The sequence below is a fragment of the Sceloporus occidentalis genome, unplaced genomic scaffold, assembly GCF_023333645.1.
Source record: "Sceloporus occidentalis isolate IW3139 unplaced genomic scaffold, rSceOcc1.0.p SCAF_2, whole genome shotgun sequence".
In the NCBI taxonomy this organism is placed as follows: Eukaryota; Metazoa; Chordata; class Lepidosauria; order Squamata; family Phrynosomatidae; genus Sceloporus; species Sceloporus occidentalis.
Genome location: NW_028316982.1, coordinates 212,272,444 through 212,294,678, shown reverse-complemented (window position 1 = coordinate 212,294,678; position 22,235 = coordinate 212,272,444). Strand labels below are relative to the sequence as shown.

Here is a 22,235-nt window from a genome sequence, read left to right as displayed (position 1 = left end):
AAAAGTCACATGACTGTTGAGGAGCAGCCTTGTGCTCTAACTGAATAGAGCACTTTGCTCTTACCTAAGAGTAGAGGGAGAAGAAAAGTCTTTGTACAAAACGAACATTCATATGATATGCAACATTTTCAGTGTTCTTCTTCTCTTAACTGAGAAAAGGTCAAGGGTTAAGGGTGGTTTTTTTGTGTCTATGAAAGGGCCACAGGCCTCTTTGTTAAAAAAAGCTTTGCTGAATGCCTAATAAGATTTTGTTTTTCTTTCAATCTGAACTATTATTATAAATTTGATGAGCATGAAAATACTTAATCTCTTTCATTCTGGATGATTTTTACCTAAGAGTTTGTTAATATTTTTCTCGACAATTGCATTTATTTTTTTTTACTTAGAGGCAGAACTTCTGAATTCAAAAATATATTTGACAAGATTCTTACTCAAATTCCTTTTTTCTTTTCATAGTTGAAAGAAAAAACCAAACTTTCCAATGTTTTTGTTTAATTGACTTTAAATTTACTATTGATTGTCTTCTCCTTTGAAAATTATAAAAAACATTTACTTCACTGTGATACAGACTTGTTGGCAGCAGTGTATATGTTGACACTATGGTCCTATTAAAAACATTATTTTTATGCTTGTCAAGTTATGTGTATTGAAGCTGCAGTCTCATACCTACCTACCTAGCTGTAAACATAACTGAACTCAATAACACTTATGGTTGAGGAGAAATGCTTAGAAATGCATGGTTAGAATTGCGTGTTGTGACATCAAGTTACCTGTAGACTTACATTATGAATTTCATAGGGCTTTCTTAGGCAAGGAATATTCAGAAGCGGTTTTACCAGTTCCTTAGAGTACCAAACCATTATCAGAAAGAAAATTATTTTGCTTAACCACCTCTTTCCTTTTGTAGGGTTCTATGATTAGGAAAACTAAGTTTTGTTTACTTAAGAAACCTTCTAAATCCATGATTGTATTACTGAAATATTTTCATTGAAGAACATTGCTTCTTAAAATATAGATAATTTCTGAACGTCAGTGATATTTACTGTAGTATCATGACTTAACTAACTTACACTTTTGTACAGTTAGTATATTTACGGACCAAGTGAATGTAAATAATAGCAAAGGAACATCATTTCTTAAGGGAATTCATAACGTGTATAAGAATGTTTATTACGGTGAGCTCCATAATGTGTGTTTGACATTAAGATAACTCAGGTGAAGTTCATGGTACTAATCCTTTGCTTTGGTGGGGGAGAGACATTTTTAATAGTATTATTAGTAAAAACGTGTGTGTGGGGGGGGCGAAACTGGAGCAAATCAAATAGATCTAAAAACTTTGATAGAGAACTAGATATAACAAACATGTGAGTGAGGAAGTCATGTCTTATTAAAAAGTGAACCATTTGATAATTTATGGTCCTATGTATTAATTAATCAATTCTCAACATGATTGCAGATTTCATACACTTTTCAAGGTGATTAATTAGCTTAAGAGAGAGTCCTCAGGCTTAAAAAAATAGTAGTGGGACTTCATGGCACTGCTACAGAGGGTCATCCATTACATGGCCTATATGTATATTTAGCATTTGTAGTAAATCACAAATAAATAAATGACTGGCATGAAGGTCCAGCTTTCTTTTTCATCTTCTCAGTAATTAAGTATAAAATAACTGTGTAGACCTCAACAATTGTGGTACTATTAAAATATGAACAGTGATTTATTGACACATCTGTAATGTTAATTCTCTAGCCAAATCTCGTATGGTTAACTAGCTATTTATTCAAGGAAGGAAGGAAGGAAGGGAAAAGAACAAACAAAAGAAAGAGTAGAATATTATTGGTGTCACAATTATTAGCCGGAACTTAGGACTACATATAAAGACTGTATCATTAATAGCACTAAAAATGCACATATGAATCAAACAAATGTTACCATATGCATACCTTTTCTAAATACCCCCCTCCCCTTTGAGTCCGTATTGTTTTTGTGTAAGAAGCAATTTCCACTGCACATACTCCTTCCATCTATTCACATATTTGCCTTCCTTACTGTTTCCTTTGACTATTAAATCCAAGCATAATAGCTTTTAAATGTTTTTTTTAAGGTTATTTGTACCTTCTGCAGATTTCATGATTCTCCCACACAAACTGACCTCACCCTCTTCTTTCTTACACTGCATCCTCACTGCAGAAATAATCCAGTTTAAAACCACATTAACTGCCATGGCTCAATGCTATGGAATCCTGGGAAATGTAGTTTATTATAGGATCAGTGCTCTCTGACAGAGTAGGCTAAATATCTCACAAGACAACAGTTTCCCAGATTCCATAGTATTGAGCCATGTCAGTTAATATGGTGTCAAACTGAATTATTTCTGCAATGCAGATGCAGCCTCATTGCCTCTGTCTTGGCTCCAGTCCTATCAACACACACCACCTAAATTAACTATTTCAAGGAGAGATGTGTCTTGCCTCTCAGTTCCTGGAAGAATTATGGAAGTGTGCTAGTGGTTACCTAGCAACTCTTGGCATTCATCCTGTCCTTCTCAAAAATAGGACTAAAGTTAACTATTTCAGGTAGCAATGTGTCTAGCCTCTCAGTTCCTAGAAGTAATATGGAAATATTCTAAAGGCTGCCTAAGAATTGTTAGTAACGATCCTCCAGTTTTCAGCTGTTTTCAGAAATACTTATGTTCTCCAGCTAAGAGAAGGTGGCAGAGGTGCTCAGCAAGATTGACACTTCAAGACTGTCAACATTCTCCAGTACATTTGACAGTTGCACAGCAGTGACGATGGAAAATTCAGAACAAACTTTTCAAAGTATCTTGTCAACATACTGTTCCTGTTCTCTGTCTTGCTCTTAACTACCTTGTGATAGAAGGTTGAGTCTTACTTATTAAAAATGCTTGGGATAGGAAGGGTTTGGGATTTTGGATTTTAGAATACCTGTATTTGCCTGTACATACATAATGAGATATCTCAGAGATGAGACCCAAGTTTAAACACAATATTTAATTATGTGAAGTCAAAGGCTTTCATGGTCGGCATCCATAGTTTTCTGTGGGTTTTTTGGGTATTGTGGCCATGTTCTAGAAAAGTTTGTTCCTGACATTTCTCCAGCATCTGTGGCTGGCATCTTCAGAGAATGCTGGCATGGGAGTGAATGGGATACACACATACACACACACACACACACACACACACACACACACACACACACACACACACTGTGTGACCCTGGGCATGTTAATCTGTGTATTGTTCTGTTGTTGAATAGCAAGGCCTCAGGGTGGGAGGATATTCAAAGTAGGTTTAAGTCTATTTAATTAGAGATCCATTGTCGGCTGAAAAACCCCAATCCTGGGTGGTTTTCATTTGCATTTGCTGGCTCATGATTTTAGTGTTTTTCAGGACTGGTAGCCAAACTTTGCTAATTGTAAGGGTTTCTTCTTTCCTGTTGAAGTTGTCCAGGTGCTTATGGATTTCAATAGCTTCCCTGTGCATACCATGCAGCTGCAGACAAGTCTATACATAGACCAACAAATGCAGTGTTCAAACACGAATCAAGTAACATGAGAGACATTGCAGACTGGGTCACCAGAAAAATCAGCAGTAGCAGAATACATTATAAACCATCCTGGGCATAAAAATACTGTTTGAAAACACTGAAATTCTGGACCATGCCAACAACTATCAGGTCATGCACAGGAAAGCCATTGAAATCCACACGCACCTGGAGAACTTCAGCAGGAAAGAAGAAACCCTCAAAGTTAGTTCAGGCTCTGTGCTACAATCTATTCTCAGTCTTGTTTTTGCAGAGAGAATGGAGCTTCTCCATCTTTTGCTTCCAGTTATGTAGTCTATTTGATTTCTGTATTTCCCATCAAGTGATGTCTATGTATGCAGTTGCTTCTTAGGTTGTTTGTAAAATATGTTTGCAATAAGCACATTGATGGTCTTGTAAAATTCTGTCATTGGGTTTTCAGATTCATTTCTTGATCTTAGGACAAATATTTCTACAATCGTTGATTCTGCTCCTTTTCCTATTTTTGTATTCCAGTCACTTATGATTAACAAGAAGTCCTGTTTTGGTCTGTGGTCAGTTTCCTTCTGGACTCCAGCACAGAATCTTCTGATTTTTTCTTGTGCCTCTGTAGTTAGCAATAGCAGTAGCAAATACATTTCTATACTGCTTATTAGTGAACTAGCACTCCCTAAGCAGTTTACAGTGTGTAAACCAATTACCCCCAACAAGCTGAGTACTCATTTTACTAAACAAAAGGATGGAAAGCTGAGTGGACCCTAGAGCCCTACAGGACTGAATGCACAACCTTGTGGGCAAGAGTGGCTGTAGTACTGGCATTTAAACACTGTGCCACCAGGGCTTCAGTGTCCACTCTGGAGCATAGTTAAAGCATAAACTTGGATTATGGTTATATTTATGGGTTTTCCATGCAGTTCTATTGATATGATTCACTTAGACTTTGCATTATATCCTTTGACTGCATTTACTGCATCTTAATTTTATTTATTTATTTATTTATTTATTTATTTATTTATTTCATTTGTATGGTGGGAAAGGAGCGAGCCTAGACAGCCACAGAAGAGCATTCCAGAGGTTGAGAGCAGCCACTGGAAAGGCTCTCTCTCATGTCCTCACCAAGTGAGCCTGTGATGGTGAAGGAACCAAGAGAAAGCCTTCCCCTGAAGACCTTAGTGTTCTGTGATGTTCATATGGGGATATGGTTCTTCAAATAATTTGGACCTAAGCCATATAGGGCTTTATAGGTCATGACCAGCACTTTGATATGACATCTTTTTTTCATTATAAATGCCACCCCATTTCTTCTTAGATTTTCATTTCCTGAGTAAAGCACTGTGTAATCATCTGACTCAAAGTATCCCATTCCTATCCGTTTTAGCTCACTCAACCCAAACACTGCAATGTTTATACATTCAATTTCTTGTTTTACTAGGTCTACCTTCCTGATTAATGCTTCTCACATTCTGTGCTCCTATAATATGTGTTCTGCAGTTTCCGACTTTCTTTTTCCTCCTTTCAATCTAATATGAGATCCATTCACCCTTAAGCTTACAGAACAGCCTTCCTAACTGAGCATGTTGTTCCACCACATTTCTTTCTGGAAAACCCAATTATAAATACAGTATTTCTGTCCATGTCTTTTGAAACTCAAGTGGAGTACTGTATTTTCTGGCGTATAAGATGACTGGGTGTATAAGACGACTCCAACTTTTCCAGTTAAAATATAGAGTTTGGGATATATTTGCCATATAAGACTACCCGTCTTCCAATACACACCAAATAAAAATTTAAAAAACCATCAGATTTGATTTTAATATGGTAATTTTAATTCAAATGCTTATGACATGCAGGTACTGAGCAGGAAAACTTGTAAACAAAGCCTGCTTGGATTGGTCAGCTCTCCCTGCCTGCCCAGCTCTCCCTTTCTCAAAGACTATCAGAGTGGTAGCGCAAACACAGCTCTTTTTTCCATACCCCAGGCATCCAGGATGCCTGCAGCTTGCTCCACCCTTCACTTACACCTTCTCAGAGAGGTGCCCCCTCACCTCATCATTGGGACCGCATTAAGTAATTTCTTTCCACGAATCCTGATGAGTGGATTTTCTTATATCGTACTTGTACAGGGCCGCCCTTGCTGCTTTCATATGGTCGCCACATATGGCGGGGATGTGGCCACGGCCGTTTTTGAGCTCCCCCCACCATATGCGGCAACCACAGATTATCCATTCTGGCTCAGAAGTTTCAGCACCTGCCCTATAAGATGACACCTGGCGTATAAGATGACCCCCGACTTTTGATAAGATTTTCCTGGGTTAAAAAGTAGTCTTATATGCCAGAAAATAGAGTATGTTGTTAGAAGAGAGTCAGCATGGTATTTATTTTCTTTTTCTTACCTGCCTCTCCCCATTGATCAAGACAAGGATCAGCAACAGATATAGAACACATAACATCAGTTAAAAGCATGTACGATCAGTTAAAACACATAGCATCAGTTTAAAAGAACTTATAAGACCTATACACATTAAAACAATCAGATCATAGTTTAAAGTTCATAATTTAATATTCATAATTTTAAAATAATCTGGATAGGCCTGCTGGAAGAGACTGGCCTTTAAAGCTGTTTTAAATCCTGACATCATAGTCAGCTGTCAAAACTCTTCCAACAGGTCATTCCAAAGTCTAGGGGCAGTTGATGAAAATACTCCTGGATGACAGTCACCAACCTAGTATTGGCTAGGACTTGAGTGTATGAGACAGATTATACAGGAGGAGGCAGTTTATATGGGAGGAGGCAATTACACAATTAACCTGGACCTAAAACATGTAGGGCTTTAAAGGTAATAATCAACACTTTGTACGTTGCCTGGAAATTAATTGGCAGCCAGTGGAGTGATTTCAATACTGGTGTAATGGATTAAGCACTGAACTAGGACTCTGGAGACCATGGTTTGAATTCCAGTTCAGCCATGTAAATCCATTGAGTGACCTTGCCAACTCACATTCTCTCACCCTCTGCAGAAGGCAAAGGCAAACCCCATATGAACCTATTTTGCAAGAAAAATCCAAGATAGGATTGCTTTACGACCGCACTAAGTCGGAAATGGCATGAAGGTACACAACAATAAAAATGTTGTCAGAACCCAGAACCCAAAATAGAATGTTAATAACAGAACCTATGAGAAAGCCCCTTAACATTGTATGATTCTTTTATGCAACTTCATATATGAAACTCCACTAGTTTTAGTCACACAGTCATGTGCAAGAATAAACAGTTACCTGATGTTTCTTAATAATAATAATAATAATAATAATAATAATAAATTTTATTTATATACCGCTTTTTCACAGATCAAAGTGGTGTACAGACAATTACAACCATACAGCATTTCATAAAAGGATAAAATCCCATAATAAAACCATACAATTACAGAACTCTAAGTACAATCATTCGCCTTCAAGGGTAAGCAGGGAATCGATGGCAACAGGATAGATAACTTCATTCTTCAGGGGGGAAGGCTTGACCAAAAAAAAAAAGAGAGTTTTAAGCCTCTTTTTGAATGTTTCTAGGGGGGTTGTCAGACGGAGCTCTTCGGGTAGATTATTCCACATCCGTGGGGCCACCACTGAAAAGGCCATCTGGGATGTGGCAACATATTTGGAAGGTGGAATTACCAGGAAGTTCTTCCCAGATGTTCTGAGTGTGCGGGGCGGATCATATGGGGAGATGCGGTCCCTCAAGTAACTCAGGCCCAAGCCATGGAGGGCTTTATAGGTAGTCACCAACACCTTGTATTGCGCTCGGAAGCAAATGGGCAGCCAGTGAAGATCTTTCAAGATAGGTGTTATATGGTCAAACCTGGACGCACCAGTGACCAATCTGGCTGCCATATTTTGTACTAACTGAAGCTTCCGGACTTGGTACAAGGGTAGCCCCATGTAGAGCACATTACAGAAATCTAATCGAGAGGTTACCAGAGCATGTACCACAGTTTCAAGGTCACTTTGGCCCAGAAAGGGCCGCAGTTGGCGTATCAACTGAAGTTGATAGTAAGCACTTCTGACCGTCGCATCTACTCGAGATGTCAACTGCAGAGACGAGTCCAGAAGTACTCCTAAACTGCGAACTTCGTCCTTCAGGGAGAGTGTGACCCCATTCAGGACAGGTGGATAAATTTCCTTTCTAAGGCCTGGGGGACCTATCACCAGTACTTTCGTTTTCTCTGGATTCAGGCTGAGTTTGTTTTCCCTCATCCAGCCCATTACCGACTCCAGGCAGGCATTCAGAGGAGAGATGCCATCCTTAGTCACTGCATCAGTCGGGGACACAGAGAAGCATATTTGGGTGTCATCAGTGTACTGATAACACCATGCCCCGTGTCTCCGGATGATCTCTCCCAGCGGTTTCATGTAAATGTTAAACAAAGTGGGGGACAAAATAGCTCCCTGAGGGACACCAGATGTCAGTTCCCTCTTAGAGGAGCAAGTGTCCCCCAACTGCACGATCTGGAATCTGCCCGAGAGGTAAGATCGGAACCACTGGAGCGCAGTGCCCCCGATACCCAACTCCCTCAGGCGTTCCAGAAGGATACCATGGTCAATGGTATCGAAAGCCGCTGAGATGTCCAAGAGCACCAACAAGGTCACACTTCCCCTGTCAATAAACAGACGGAGGTCATCGACTAAGGCGACCATGGCAGTCTCAACTCCATAACCCACTCTAAAGCCAGTTTGAAAAGGGTCCATATAATCAGTTTCATCCAAGACTGCTTGGAGTTGGACGGCAACCGCTCGCTCGATCACCTTACCTAGAAATGGCAACAATGAGACCGGTCTGTAGTTATTCCTTACCAGGGGGTCCAAAGAGGGTTTCTTAAGCAACAGTTTAACTGTTGCTAGTTTTAGACTTGATGGAAATTTTCCCTCCCTGAATGATGCATTGATTATACGTTGTAACAGTAATGTTACAGCATCACCACCCTGGACTGTCAGCCAAGAAGGACAGGGATCGAGAGAGCATGTTGTCTTCCTAACACTTCCAAGAAGCTTGTCCACTTCATCGGTATGAACAAACTCAAAGTGATCCAGTTTAATAGATTCCACGGATACCTCTTCTATAGTTTCTGTTGAAATGCCAGCATCGAGATCAGCCCTTATCCGAGAGATTTTATATGCAAAGAAGTTGTTAAAATCATCACAGCAGTCTATAGTTGGTTCTAAAATAGGGTTCAGGGTGGGGGGAAGCTGAGTCAGCTCCCTGACCACCCTGAACAGCTCTGCTGGACGTGACTCCGCAGACGCAATATGCGCAGCATAGGAGTTCTTTGCTGCATCCATTGCCACTCCATATGACTTCAAAAGAGCCTCATGGAGTGGCTTGTCGGATAAGCGCTGGTGTCTCCGCCAGCTGCATTCTAGTCATTGTGTGGCCCGCTTCATTTCCTGGAGATCTTCTGTATACCATGGTTTTCTATTGGAAGCAGGCCGGAAAGGACGCTTAGGAGCGATACTGTGTATAGCCCTGGAGAGATCGTTGTCCCAGATGTTAGTCAGGGCATCAACAGAATCACCATCAGATCCAACCATAAGCCCTTCTAAGGCTTCTTGGAACCTTTTGGGTTCCATCTGCCTTCGTGGGTGGACCATCCCAATCGGTCCTCCACCCCTGGAGGGGATTTGGGTAGTTGCCTTAAGTCGAACCTCAACCAGGTAATGGTCCGTCCATGACAGAGCAGAGGTACTGCCTACCTCTGCCCATGGAGTGTCCCAGTCCATACTAAAGACAACATCGAGCATATTACCTGCGCAATGTGTTGGACCCGAGACTAACTGGGATAGGCCCATGGCCATCATGGAAACCATGGACTCCCGAGCTGCACCTGTTAGATTTTGTGAGCCGGCCTCGAAAGGGATGTTGAGGTCTCCCAGAACCAGCAGTCTGGGAGACTCCAGCACCAGTTCCGAGACCAGATGTGTCAGCTTGGCTAAGGAGTCTGTTAGCCCACGGGGTGGACGGTAGACCAGCAGGATCCCCAGACTATCCTTAGCCTTCAAGATCAGGTAAGTACACTCGATGAAGTCCATTTTCCGGATGGGGTTCCTGGTTAAGGTGAGAGTATTTTTGTGTACTATGGCAACACCTCCCTCCAGCCCACATGTCCTGGTCTGCTCCCTAACAGTATATCCGGCTGGAAGAGCCTGTGGCCACACTGCATTGCTCCCAGCCCCCAGCCAGGTCTCTGTAATGCAAGCCATTATCATTATTAGTTATGAGGCTTTACATCAGCTGGTCCCATAAATGACTGTCTCTAAACTGTGAGCAATTTTGAGTCACAATTCTGAGGGGAAAGTGGGATATAAATAAATACAACAACAACAATGCCTCATTAGCAGAAAAATTGGTACCAAAGGCAGAAATAACAGGAAAAGAATAGCGATAGATTCCTGCAGCCTCATCGCGCACAAAAAAAGTTCAACATGTTTCAACAATTTGTATCCAAAACTAACAATATGCACATGTGGAATGAAACAACTATGTCAGGCTAATGTCGCACAAGTAAACAAAAACATTCTGAACCTTGTAGAGAGCATTTGAAAACTTCTTCCAAAATCCAGGGATCCTTTTCTTTCGTTCACAAGCCTCCACTTTTTTGTGATTTCCATTTTAGTGGCCAGACTTATAGATCAAAACTTTTTATTATGCTGGAGTTACTGGCGAGGCAGACTTATCTGCTTTCCCTTTTCTTCCAGTTTGGCTGTTCACACATGCTGAATAAGGGATTCTAAATACATCTGCTTTTTACCTTGTCCCCTGTGGGATATGATCAACTAGAGAACCAGTTCAAACTTTATTGCATTGTTTATGACAGACACATTGCTGCAACCAAGCATTAAACGTTTATCCATCTCCTGTTCACAGTATTTCCAGTGCCTATACTACCAAAAAGCATCCAGCTACACAGAAGAAAAGGAGGGAGGGCATCAAAAGACTGTAAAAAGAGCTTCTTTGTCAGTTATTAGATGTTTGTTGCTTCTCTTGTGCCTCCTTTTATGTCTCTTTCCTTAAATCTTCCACCTTTCCCTCATATGGATGTTTCCCAGTTTATGCCTATATTGCTTGCTTTCTTCATCTAACATGCCTCTGTGTTTGTTATCACATAAGATTACTTCCTCCAGGAACTTCTTCCTGGTACTTAGTTCAGGTGACAAAGTGATTGCTTTTTCTTGCCTAGTGACTATATATCATGTAATCAACCTGATACCTTTATCATCTTTTATGAAAGCTGGGCTGAGCTACAAACATTCTGACAATGTTTGGACCAAACTGCATTCACATACAGGCCTGTATCCTGATGTCACTCCAAATTAATGAAGGTTAATTGAATCAGTAAGATTTACCTAATATTGATTCACTAGGTCTGCTCTAGTTTGGATTAACCAATAAGATTTAGGCTTAAACATGTTTTTTGTAAAACTTTTATATTTAAAAGAGAAAGAGCTTTTAAATACAAAAGTTCATCAGTTTAGATGAACAACACAATATTTCAGAGAAAAAATCTGAGATGTTTCTTTTTTAATCTAAAGAGAAGATGAGAGTTCCTCCATGTCACCAGGACCATGGCAGGCATGTAGAAATTACAACCTTTGCATGTGTACCCCATCCTGCTGTGGTCCTGGTAAAATGCCAAAAGAAACTTTCTTGCCAATGCAGATTGTTTCAGGATGAGATTAAGAATTTTCATTGGGATCAAAGCATGGCAAAGTTTCAGTTTTGAAACAGCTCCTAGAATTCTTTCATCAGAATAGACGTTTTAATTTTACAATCTGCCCTGCACACTCAGATCCACCGGGCAGCATCTGCTAAGAGTTCCGGAGGCTAGATTGGTTAATACCACTAGAAGGGCCTTTTCCACCTCGGCTCCTACCCTCTGGAACTTGCTGCCCATCGAGCTCCGTTCAGCAACCTCCCTGGCCCAATTTAAGAAGGGGCTGAAAACGTTCTTCTTCAAGCAGGCTTACCCCTGATTTTTTGCCCTGAGAGCCTCCTCCCCCCCCCCCCCCCGTTAGTAATTTGTGATTTGGCACAAGTTCTTTTATTGTGTTATTGTTTTTAACTGTATTGTTTTAATCTGTATCATTGTATATTATTATTATTGTTGTGAACCGCCCTGATGTTTCGAAGGGCGGTATATAAATAAAGTTTTTATTATATTATTATTTAATTCAGTTGCCAAATTGGTCTAGGGATTCTGGGAGCTGTAGTGAAAAAAGTAGCCTTAACAAAGGAAAATAGTTAAATGATCCCTGCCAACCACAGTCTAGATCCTGACTTGGTTTCCCACACCCATTACTTTGGTTTTTAAAAACCAGGCTAAATGGGGGGAAACAACCTTTCAACAAAGCACACAATTGTTCTTCCTTTTCTTGAAAAGTTGAAAAGTTCATAAACATTTCAAGAATTAATTTTTTCAAGTAATTGGGACAAGAAGCACAATGCCTCTCCACTGTATACTGTATAATGTGTTTATTTTTGTTGTGTGACTTCAAGTCATTTGTGACTTAAGTCAACACTAAAGTGAACATATCACATGGTTTTCTGAGGCTGAGAGTATATGACTTGTCTAAGGTCATCCGGTGGTTTTCCATGGCTGGAATTCAAACTCTAGTCTCCAGAGTCGTAGTCCAATGCTCAAACCACTATGCCATGCTGGCTCCTAATGTATTTATGTTGTATGTAATACAGTTTCAGTCAAGCTCATCACTGCCAATTTTAAATCAGTATTCATGTCCCCTGTTTAAAAAATAAAAGTGCATTAAATTGGGATATTTTAATGAGAATTCCAATATATTTTGCATCTTAGCCTTATGATTAGCCAAAAATGCCATGGGACAACAACACAGTATCCCAAGAAGCAATAGGTTTATTGAGTTAATTTTTTAAAACAGACATTTTTGATCTGTTAAAAAAGGCAAATACTGTAGATGCCAAGTGCCTAAAACCTGAGGGAGATTTACGTCCCTTCAGGTGATAATATCATAGATTGCCTACATTGTATGTTTGGTTCTATGTGGATCCTGTAACATAGAAAGGAAGACAAAATGACTCTAAAGGACTTAAAAGCTATTACTTCATCCTTGTGCATGATAATTCAGGATTTATTTTAAATTTTCACAGTACCCCATGTAAACTGATTTGTGTTTCATAAATTTTCAGCTCACTTCCTTTAAATAAAATAACGTTGAAAATTCTAATTTGCTTTAATCAGGAGTTTCTTTCAAATAATGTTTGACTCAACATCTAAAATTGTACAAGTTAGTCCAGCATCTCAGCTCAATTACTTCTCCTTTGTGTCTTGTTACCAGTGATTGAGTATTTCTTGTTGTTATTGTGTGCCTTCAGGTTGCTTCTACTTATGGCAACCCTACAGTGAACCTATTAGATCAGAAAGCTGGGCCAAAACTAACAAAATGTAGGGAGAAATATAAGATACTGCACTTAGGTAGAAAAAATGAAATGCATAGATATACAATGGGGGACACCTTGCTTAAGAAGATTACATGTGAAAGGGATCTAGGGGTCCTAGTAGACCACAAGTTGAACATGAGTCAATAGTGTGATGTGGCAAATATTTTATGCTATTTTTGGCTGCATCAATAGAAGTATAGAGCCTAGATCAAATGAAGTAATAGTGCCACTCTATTCTGGCTTGGTCAGGCCTCACCTGGAATAGTGTGTTCAGTTCTGGGCACCACAATTAAAAAAAGGATGTTGACAAATTTGAGCGTGTTCGAAAGGAGGGCCACCAAAATAGTGAAGAGCTTGGAAACCATGCCTTATGAGGAAAGTCTTAGGGAGCTGGGTATGTTTAGCCTGGTAAAGAGACAGTTAAGAGGTGATATGATAGCCCAGAAGGGGTATCACATTGCGGATGGAGCAAGCTTGTTTTGTGCTGCTCCAGAGACTAAAACACGGAACAATGGATGCACACTACAGGAAAAGAGATCCCACCTTAACATTAGGAGGAACTACCTGACAGTGGGAGCAGTTTGACAGTGGAATACACTCCCTTGGAATGTGGTGGAGTCTCCTTCATTGGAGATCATTAAACAGAGGCTGGATGGCCATCTGTTGGGGATTCTTTGATAGTGAGTTCCTGCATAATAGAGGGGGTTGGATTGGATGACCTTTGTGGTCTCTTCCAACTCTGTGATTCTGTGATTCTATCATGGGGTTGTCTTGGCAAGATTTTTTCAGAGGGAGTTTGCCTTTGGCTTCCTCTGAGGCTGAGAAGATGTGAATTATCTAAGGTCACCCCTTAGGTTTTCATGTCCAGGTCAGGGTTCGTACCCTGGTCTCCAGAATCCAACACTCAAACCACCGCACTACACCACACTAACTCTCATTTAGGTATTTACATATAGCCAATCATATTGATAGTCCTTTATGTGCATAATGCTAGATGGATAAAGAGCATGGCTTTTCAGCATATGGTTCCATTCCTTAACCAGACTACTAATCAACTCAGTTCTCCATCTGTAGAACTTTTTATATATAAAATGGTACCACCACCACCACGGATGGTAACACTTAATTTTTATTTATTTATTTAATCCAGTTCCAGGAAGATGTTGAAAACAATGAGACATTTTTTCATCTTGCAGCTTTGGGACATTTTTTTCCCTCCCAGTGATGGGAAATAGCAAAGTTTTCCTACAAAAGCTGCATATCATTGTTCTGGAAATTGTGATACTACTAGTATGCAAACAAATCTACACTTGAAACCAGAAAGGCCTACAGTGTCTGTCAACTCAGGTTTCTTTTTCTACTACATAACATTTAAGTTCTGCGACACAGGCTGCCACTTCAGATGGCCTGAGATTCTTTGGCTTACCAACTAAGGAGTTTATCACACAGGGACCATATGTACCTCCATCCTGATAATGATTAAAACATCCACATCCTGCAAAAGTGTGCAAATGTGCGAATTATTTTCACATGCAGAACACAATAATGCATTAGAGGCTCATTACTAAAGTGAAAAAGAGGTTAGAATGTGCATTTGGTTTTCACACAGATGTGTGTAAATCCTGTTGATGGTTTGGGAATAACTTTTTCGGCCGTGTGCACAGAAGAATTAGTTCTACCACCAGAAGTCACTAGAGCACACATGGCAGCAAACAAAATCGCCCAGAGAAATACGCAATTTTATTTATAAAAATATACTATACTGTCCCTTACTTTCCCAGAAAGGGTATCCAGCTTTCATTAAAAAAAAACATTACCCAAAAGATATGAAAGGTTTTTTTAAAAAAAAAAAATCATAAAAGGCTGCTTTCCTCTTGGCAACCGGGTGCAACAAAGCAGCACTAGAAGTAAACTCACCCCAAAGAACTATGGGAAATCTAGCAACAACTGTGAGAATCCCGTGAATAAACCACAAATAGTTTTCACACTAGAGCAGTTGTGCAAAAAAAGTGATATCATGATTGAAATGGAAATGAAATCATGATATTTTCCCGAAAATGACTAATTATTCATTCATGACTTTTTCTGGTAGGATTCTTAGTGGTTTGCACACAATTTTGTGTGAAAACCAATTGTGCAGTTGTTCCTAATACACTGGATAACCAGGGACGTAGCCAAGGGGGGGGGGGGTTCTTGGGGTGCGGACCCCCCCTTCCATTAGAAAAATGAATGGTGTGTGCTGCTGCGCTGCCGCACCCAAGCCCCATTATAATGGTGGCACTTAGTCTGGACCCCCCCCCCTTCCTAAAATCCTAGCTACATCCCTGGGATAACCACAGGTTACATGCCCCAGGGTGGCCCCAAGTGTAATTTCATTTCCCACCCCCAGGCCCCATAATCCATAGGAACAAGTCTGGATAAGTCCTGTTCACCAGATTGGCACCTAAGGGTACTCACCATCTCTGCCCTTAATCCCACCCCCCGACTACCTTCCAGTGATATACTGTCACAGCCAGTGCTACTTATTCCATATTGCCATATACAAATGTAGTAAAATAAAGGCAAGACACCCCTAGAAAGGGAGAAAAACATTCTGATCTGGTCCCAAAAAGTGACCAGCAATTTCCTGCACTGCCTGAAAGGTGGTTGGGTGGGCAAATGGAGATGACAAGAGAAAAGTTTGAGAGGCATGCTCCACCTCTCACTCTCTGTGCTTGGTGTCAATAGATGTAGGACTTCTGATGAGTCATTGTTCTTCCTGGACATGCTTCTTGGGGGAATGGGCACTCCATATTCAATCCTAATTGGGAAAGTGATAAATGCATGATCCATCCCTAACCACTGTCACCACGCAAAGTTTGGCAGGAGGAGCTTTCTCTAACCTTGGAGTTTCCTAATCCTAATCAGAAAATGGAGTGTGAACAGCTTGAAAGAACTGTAAGGTTAGTGGAAGTCCCCCCCCCCCCCCCAAAAAAAAAGTGTATGTCATGGAATGCTGGCTTATTGTTCTGGGAAAACAAAATGGGATGAGGAAACAGAATGCAATATTTTAGGAGAACACATAGCTTTTTAGGTAGTGCTTCAAGAGAGAGACTATTTTTACAGGTTCTATTTCCTTTTTCTTCTAGCCAACAGATAATCAACTTGATTGTTCCTTTCCTAATTTAGCTTCAAGTGTACAGCCCTGTATCCATATGCATACAATTAAATCATTACTGTTTAGTTTACTGGAATTGATTTCAATGTTAGTATACAAAGCAGAGTTTGACAATCTAAGCTTTCCTTATGTGACCAGAGATTCTGGGAACTACAGCACTTAGGGTTAAGGATCATAATTTATTGTGTATACAACAAAGGACTGAATTATGTTCACTGAGCTTTATAGGATAATATTTTATAATTGTGCTTACCTTGGTTCCTTTCATCTCTTTAGATGCCTGATTACCTTGAAGACATTTTTCAACCATTTTCTGCCATTTTACAAGCGGAGGTAAGTTTTCTAATAAGTTATTTGAAAATATAATCAACAGTTCTGATATCTGAGCCCTTTTGCAAATGAATTGCGCCCCAAACAGGTCTAGAGGTAGCAGTGATGCTTGATGGATCTAGATCCTAGAAGAGGCTAACAGTTTTTCTCAGGTCTAGGCTTTAATATTGTACTGATCGCTGGTCTGTGCAAAATATGTTGTTCATTTTAACATCATTCTTTGTTTCTCTAGCAACTACTTCCAGAATGATGCAATAAGATCAACATCAGACAGATATCATTGAGACAGATTATTCTAGTAAGACTGGGCAGTATTGGGACACAGTAAGTGCTCAGTTTTTTCACACTCTACTGGAAACATTGAAAGCTGTTTTATACATCATAATTATAGAACTGATAAAGACATATGCAAGTATTATATTCAAACATGAAAATATTTTATTAATAATTTATAAGGAACCAGACTGCGCAACACTCTTAGTAACAATCTTTTGCTTGCTATTGGCCATTGCTGTAATTTGGGATGTTTGCTTTCATAAATAATGTAAATGTAACATGCATCTCATACTCTACATTTTCATTTTAAAGTTTCACATGCAAGAAGTCTTGATTATGCCTTTGTGGACTGGGATGTGTTACATTCAAGTTTCCTAAACTCATTATGATGATCAAAGATTTCCGCATGTAACTGATAATTAATATTTAATGCAATAAAAGAAAAGAATGCAAATGTTCAGATGCTGCTAAGTGTTTGCCTGGATCTATATTAGCTAGTCAAGTTCCAGAAAAGCACTGGAGGTTAAAAACAATGTTTTTCTGCTACATTTCCAAAAACAAAGAATACCATTGTTTGCTTCACATGTGGCAACCATTTGCATTTATATTAAGTTGAAGTGAGTGCCACCTAGTGGGAAAAGAGAAATTACATTATTCCATTTTAAACACAGCAGTAAGACCTCACAGACAGCAGCCGACAAGCAGTATGTGTGAGATAATATGCATTACCTGACACATTTTGACAGAGAAGTGCTGTATCCTAATAATTGTATGTTATTTGATTGCTCATATTTATAAGCCTGTCCCTCAACACCTTCTATAGTGTGTGGCTCTGAAGACTAAACTTCCCAGAATTCTCAGGGAGGAAAATACAGAAGGCAATGTTTGATTTTTTCCCCTTTTTTTCTCTCTTTGACAAAGAGGCGTCTCATTAGAAGGCAAAAAACAGAATGTGCTATATAGCAGAGATATTGTTCAATAAACAACTAGTAGTTAGTAACCTGTTTCTAATAATTTGAAATTAACTTTCTTCTTTGATACAGTGATGCCTGTAACCATGTGCATGCTCACACAAGCATCATGATATGATGACCAAAATTTCTGCTGTAACAGAGGAATAAGATAGAATACTTTCCACGCATTTGGTGGTGGAGAAAATTAGAGGCACATGAAAGTTGAATGATCCCCACACACACACAAATAAAATATGGAATAAAAAGAAATGAGAAGGTGGACATGATGTTTTATCACTTCCAGTGCACCTGTTGTGGTGGACATGATATTATATCACTCCCAGTACCTTTTATTGAGAGGTGTTGCTGTTCTGGGGTGCAACCCCCCTGAAATAGAATTGTTTAGCTTTATTCAGGCCTTATTTGATGCAGCATGGTGTACTGGTTTGCGTGTTTGATAAAAACTCTAGAAGACAAGGGATTAGAACAGATGGCATGAAAGAGCGGCCCGATTCTGCTCCATCCACAAGTGAGGCAGAACCACACCAACTGCATGACCTACTCCCAACATTGATCTTTTTTGCTCTGGTTCAAAGGACTGGAGCTCAGCTTCGGCATGGCTTCAGCCTTTGGGAGGTGTGTATTGTTTGAGCGCCATGTCTCCAAAGAGACTGGAAGCTACTACATTTGGCGGGTCTGTTCTGGACTAAGGGTTTGAATCCCCACTTAGACAAAGGAGCACGCTTGGCCAAGTCATTCTCTCTCAGCTTTAGAGGAAGGCAATAGCAAGCCACCCCCTTGCACAAATCTTGCCTAATAAATATATTAGCATGAGGCTGGGGTTTTGGGGTCTTCACTGGAACCCCCTCCCCCCCCCCCCCGACAGAATATGACCCAGAGACTGCACAGTTCCCAAGCCTGGTGTTTAGAGTCACAGACTTACAAGCAGTTTTTTTTTTAAACGACTATAATAAACCACTTACATGGACATGTTGAGGTGTCTCCAGATTATCATAATCATGATCTCAAGTTACTGCAACATCAGAACTGTAGCTCAGTGGTGGGGCACATATTTTGCATGGAAAACATCACAGGTTTCAGTTCTTCAGAAGGAGATGGGAAAGTGGCCTGTCTAAGCAAGGTAGCTGTCAGTCAGTGTTGACCTCCTTAGCTAAATGGATCCATAGTTTGGCTTCCTATAAAGAAGTTTCTTGTATCAATACATTGGGATTCAAGCTGTAAATTAGGGAATAAATTTTCTTTATTTAAACTAACATGTTAAATCTCTAATGGTTAATTGTACACCAGAGCCAGAGTTTTGTTTGTTTAGGAACAATATTTTTTTTAATTTATTTTTATTCGTTTTCAGTGCAACAGTCCAATTTACTGTCACAATGGCTCAAAATACACAAGCAAAAAAGAGCAGCTTCTGGCCATTTTGAGAGCATGGCATGCTGATGACACATGCCCCTGAATCAGTGGAAAGCTGCTCTGGGGTGCCCTAAGGTGGGAATCAGCTCATGTGCCACTGGAAAAAGGAGAGCGAAAAAAGCGCTCCTTGCCAGTGGCCCATTAAGGACCACAGTGGCAGCCCGCTTTTAGAGCAGGCTGTCCAGTCATTGTGGTCCTGTGACAATCAGGGTCCAATTGGGGCTGGAGAGGCTAGAGATCACTCCAAGCCACTGGTCTGCTTAACTCCTATATCTATTGTAAAAAAGGATTCATGATGCTCTAGACTAGAATATATTCTGTAGAGTTTGACAGTAAATTTCTCCAATTGACTTGTAGTTCAAAGTACTCTGTATAGGTAGTCTCCGTTGATCTTCCATAATGCCTTTAATGGGACATTTATAGTTATTAGAATCAGTAACCCCATTCCCATCATCCATGCACATCAGATTTTCTGGTTCAGATACCTTTGTTAACAAATTTGCATAAAAATGATTTCTCATATTGGGGACACAAATCACCATTAAATACATGATCTTGCCTTACCAGTTGATTTCCACAAGTACACATCAGCCTTGTCCATCTTCAAAAATCAGTTACAATCAATTGTAATATTTGATTTATAGAAAAGATTATGTCATTTCTTTTTTTCTTGTTTCCAGTCACAGATGCTAAATCAATATTTCTAATCCACAAACATTTATTTCTTACATAAGTTCTTTGAAGACAAATAATTACACATTTGGGGTTTTTTAATGCAATTTTTTCCTTTCCTGGGATGAATTCCATTTTTCCATTTACATTCCATGAAATTATTTACATATTCATTTTAGTTGTTTTATTAAAATAATATATTTTTGTTATTTCTTCTTAACAACTTGTTATCCATTTAAATGTCTCCTTCTGGGGGCCCTTCCTTCAACAATTGGAATAGATCTGTCACTCTCTCCAAAGAGTTTATGGTATCGTTTTTACCTGCATAAGTATTTACCAAACCCTCTGGGACTGACCAGTGAAAGGCTTTATCTTTTTTTTTTTTTTTCTGAGCACCTCCACCAAGAATTTATACTCTCTACATTTTTTGGCATTCTTTCAGGGATTTCTTTAAAGTTAATTAATTCATTCTCATTAAAAGTGCTCTCAATATTTCATTTCTGATGCTTTTATGTTAGAAATGAGTTATCACATCTTTTTCCTCTGTGCAGAAAAAGAGTTTTACCTATATATTTCTTCTATCTTCTTATAAAATTCTCCATCAGATCAGTTTATAAGACCTACTAAAAGCTTTTTTAAAAAGTCAGTCAGGTCCTTTGGAATGGCTCTTAACCTAACTCCAACATCATACTTCTATTTTGTGCCTTTTCCAAATTCTGCCATAAAATGTCAATTCCCTTCAAATTATCAGATATCTCCCTTTCATGTTATTGTGTAATTGTTGTAAGATTCTGAACTTACACTATGATCTGTTTGAACAGTTTTTTCAGCAAGCTCTTCAAAATGATTTACTTGTCCTGTGATCTCTAATCTTAATGAGTCCAGTTTATTCTCTAAATTCCATTACATTCTGTTACACAATTATTCACATCTAAAATCTGGTTAGATATCTCAGATGTTGAGGCTTGAATTTTAATGAGATACAGATTCAGTTGCATCTAGCCCAGCTCTGGACATTTTTCTGGCTACCATGTTTATGATGTCATGTAAATCACTTTCTCATTAAATTCTGGTGCTAGAGGCAATATTTCTTTCCCCTTTTTCTAAAACATGGCTTCTATCTATACCTTTTGATTGTTTAAGACATGGAGACACTGATTCTATTTCTTCTTTCCACTCCAATTGCCACTTTGATCTTTTGATTTTGCATACTGTGTTATCAGTTTCTCTCGACTCTTCACTTTCAAATACTTCTTAATAGAGACTACACTTTGAGTATTTATGATACAAATGGTTTGTACTATTGTAGTTTAATAAATCACCAACTGCGATTTCTCCACCCCTGTTCAGCGTAGGCCATTCAATAATATTGAATTTTTTTGTTTGAAGGAGCTTCTATCCAGCCAACCTTAACAAATACATATTTCCACCACTATTCATATAGTTATCTATTCACTTGGCTTCAGGCAACATCCTTTCTCCTGCCTTTGTTAAATGACGATTGTTAAAACTGAACTTGTCACCTCATCTCCATACTCACAGCTTTTGCATTTCTATTGCTATTCTCTCACACAGCTGGCTTATATAGGTCTGTCCCTGGACCTCTGTTCCATGCATCTTTGGAAGTAGACTCAAGTCTACTAAAGCTCATGCTACCAGCTTCTGTCTTTCAGTTAGTTTCAAAAATGCTGCAGGATCCCTCTGCATATTGATTTTTCAGACTAACATGGCTATGTCTTCAAATTAATGATTCCCTATGATTCTTCAGTTTTGCAGTGTGGAATGTAGTTTCCATAGCTTGTGTCTTTACCAGACAGTTCCTCAATCCACGGGTGTGTTTGTGTGTGTGTGTGGGGGGTGTTATCCAGAAGACTGTGTTTTTGCTGTTTTGGAATTTGTCTGTATGGTTTATGCTTAAAGATAATAATAAATCCTGCAAAGCTAGGAACAGCTCTCAGTGCTACTAATGGTTGGCCATCTTGGCCAGAGCCTCTGACTAGAAACAACATTGAAATATGGTTTTTTGTGGGTTTTTCGGGCTATGTGGCCATGTTCTAGAAGATTTTCTTCCTGACATAAAAAAAAACATGGATGCTGGCCATGAAAGCCTACGACTTAACAGTGAAATAGCTGTTAAAGCAGGTTGAGATATGCTGGCAAGAATGCAATTGGGTATTAACTCTCATTAATGAAGTCCATCCACAGCATCCAGGGAGACATTATTTTCCTTCCTGTGCAGTGCTTGGAACAAAGCATTCTGTTGTCTCCCCTCCCTCTCCTCTTGTCAACCTTCACAATTCTGCTTCATGTGATATGCTGGAGAGTTACTGAAGGCAGCTTGTTTGGAGATGCAGATCGAATTGTCTAATGAACAGACCTTTTCACACTACACAACAGTATGATTCCATT

General features: G+C 39.4%; 1 long non-coding RNA gene across 1 annotated transcript in view; it reads left to right on the top strand.

Annotated features, from left to right (window-relative positions):
* The window catches only part of LOC149319669 (uncharacterized), a 154,714-nt gene extending 138,217 nt beyond the window's left edge, over positions 1-16,497 (top strand). Inside the window, exon 3 of the long non-coding RNA XR_016279889.1 lies at positions 16,441-16,497. This is a non-coding gene — a long non-coding RNA (uncharacterized LOC149319669). The remainder of the gene's footprint in view (positions 1-16,440) is intronic.
* Positions 16,498-22,235: the final 5,738 nt, after the last annotated feature.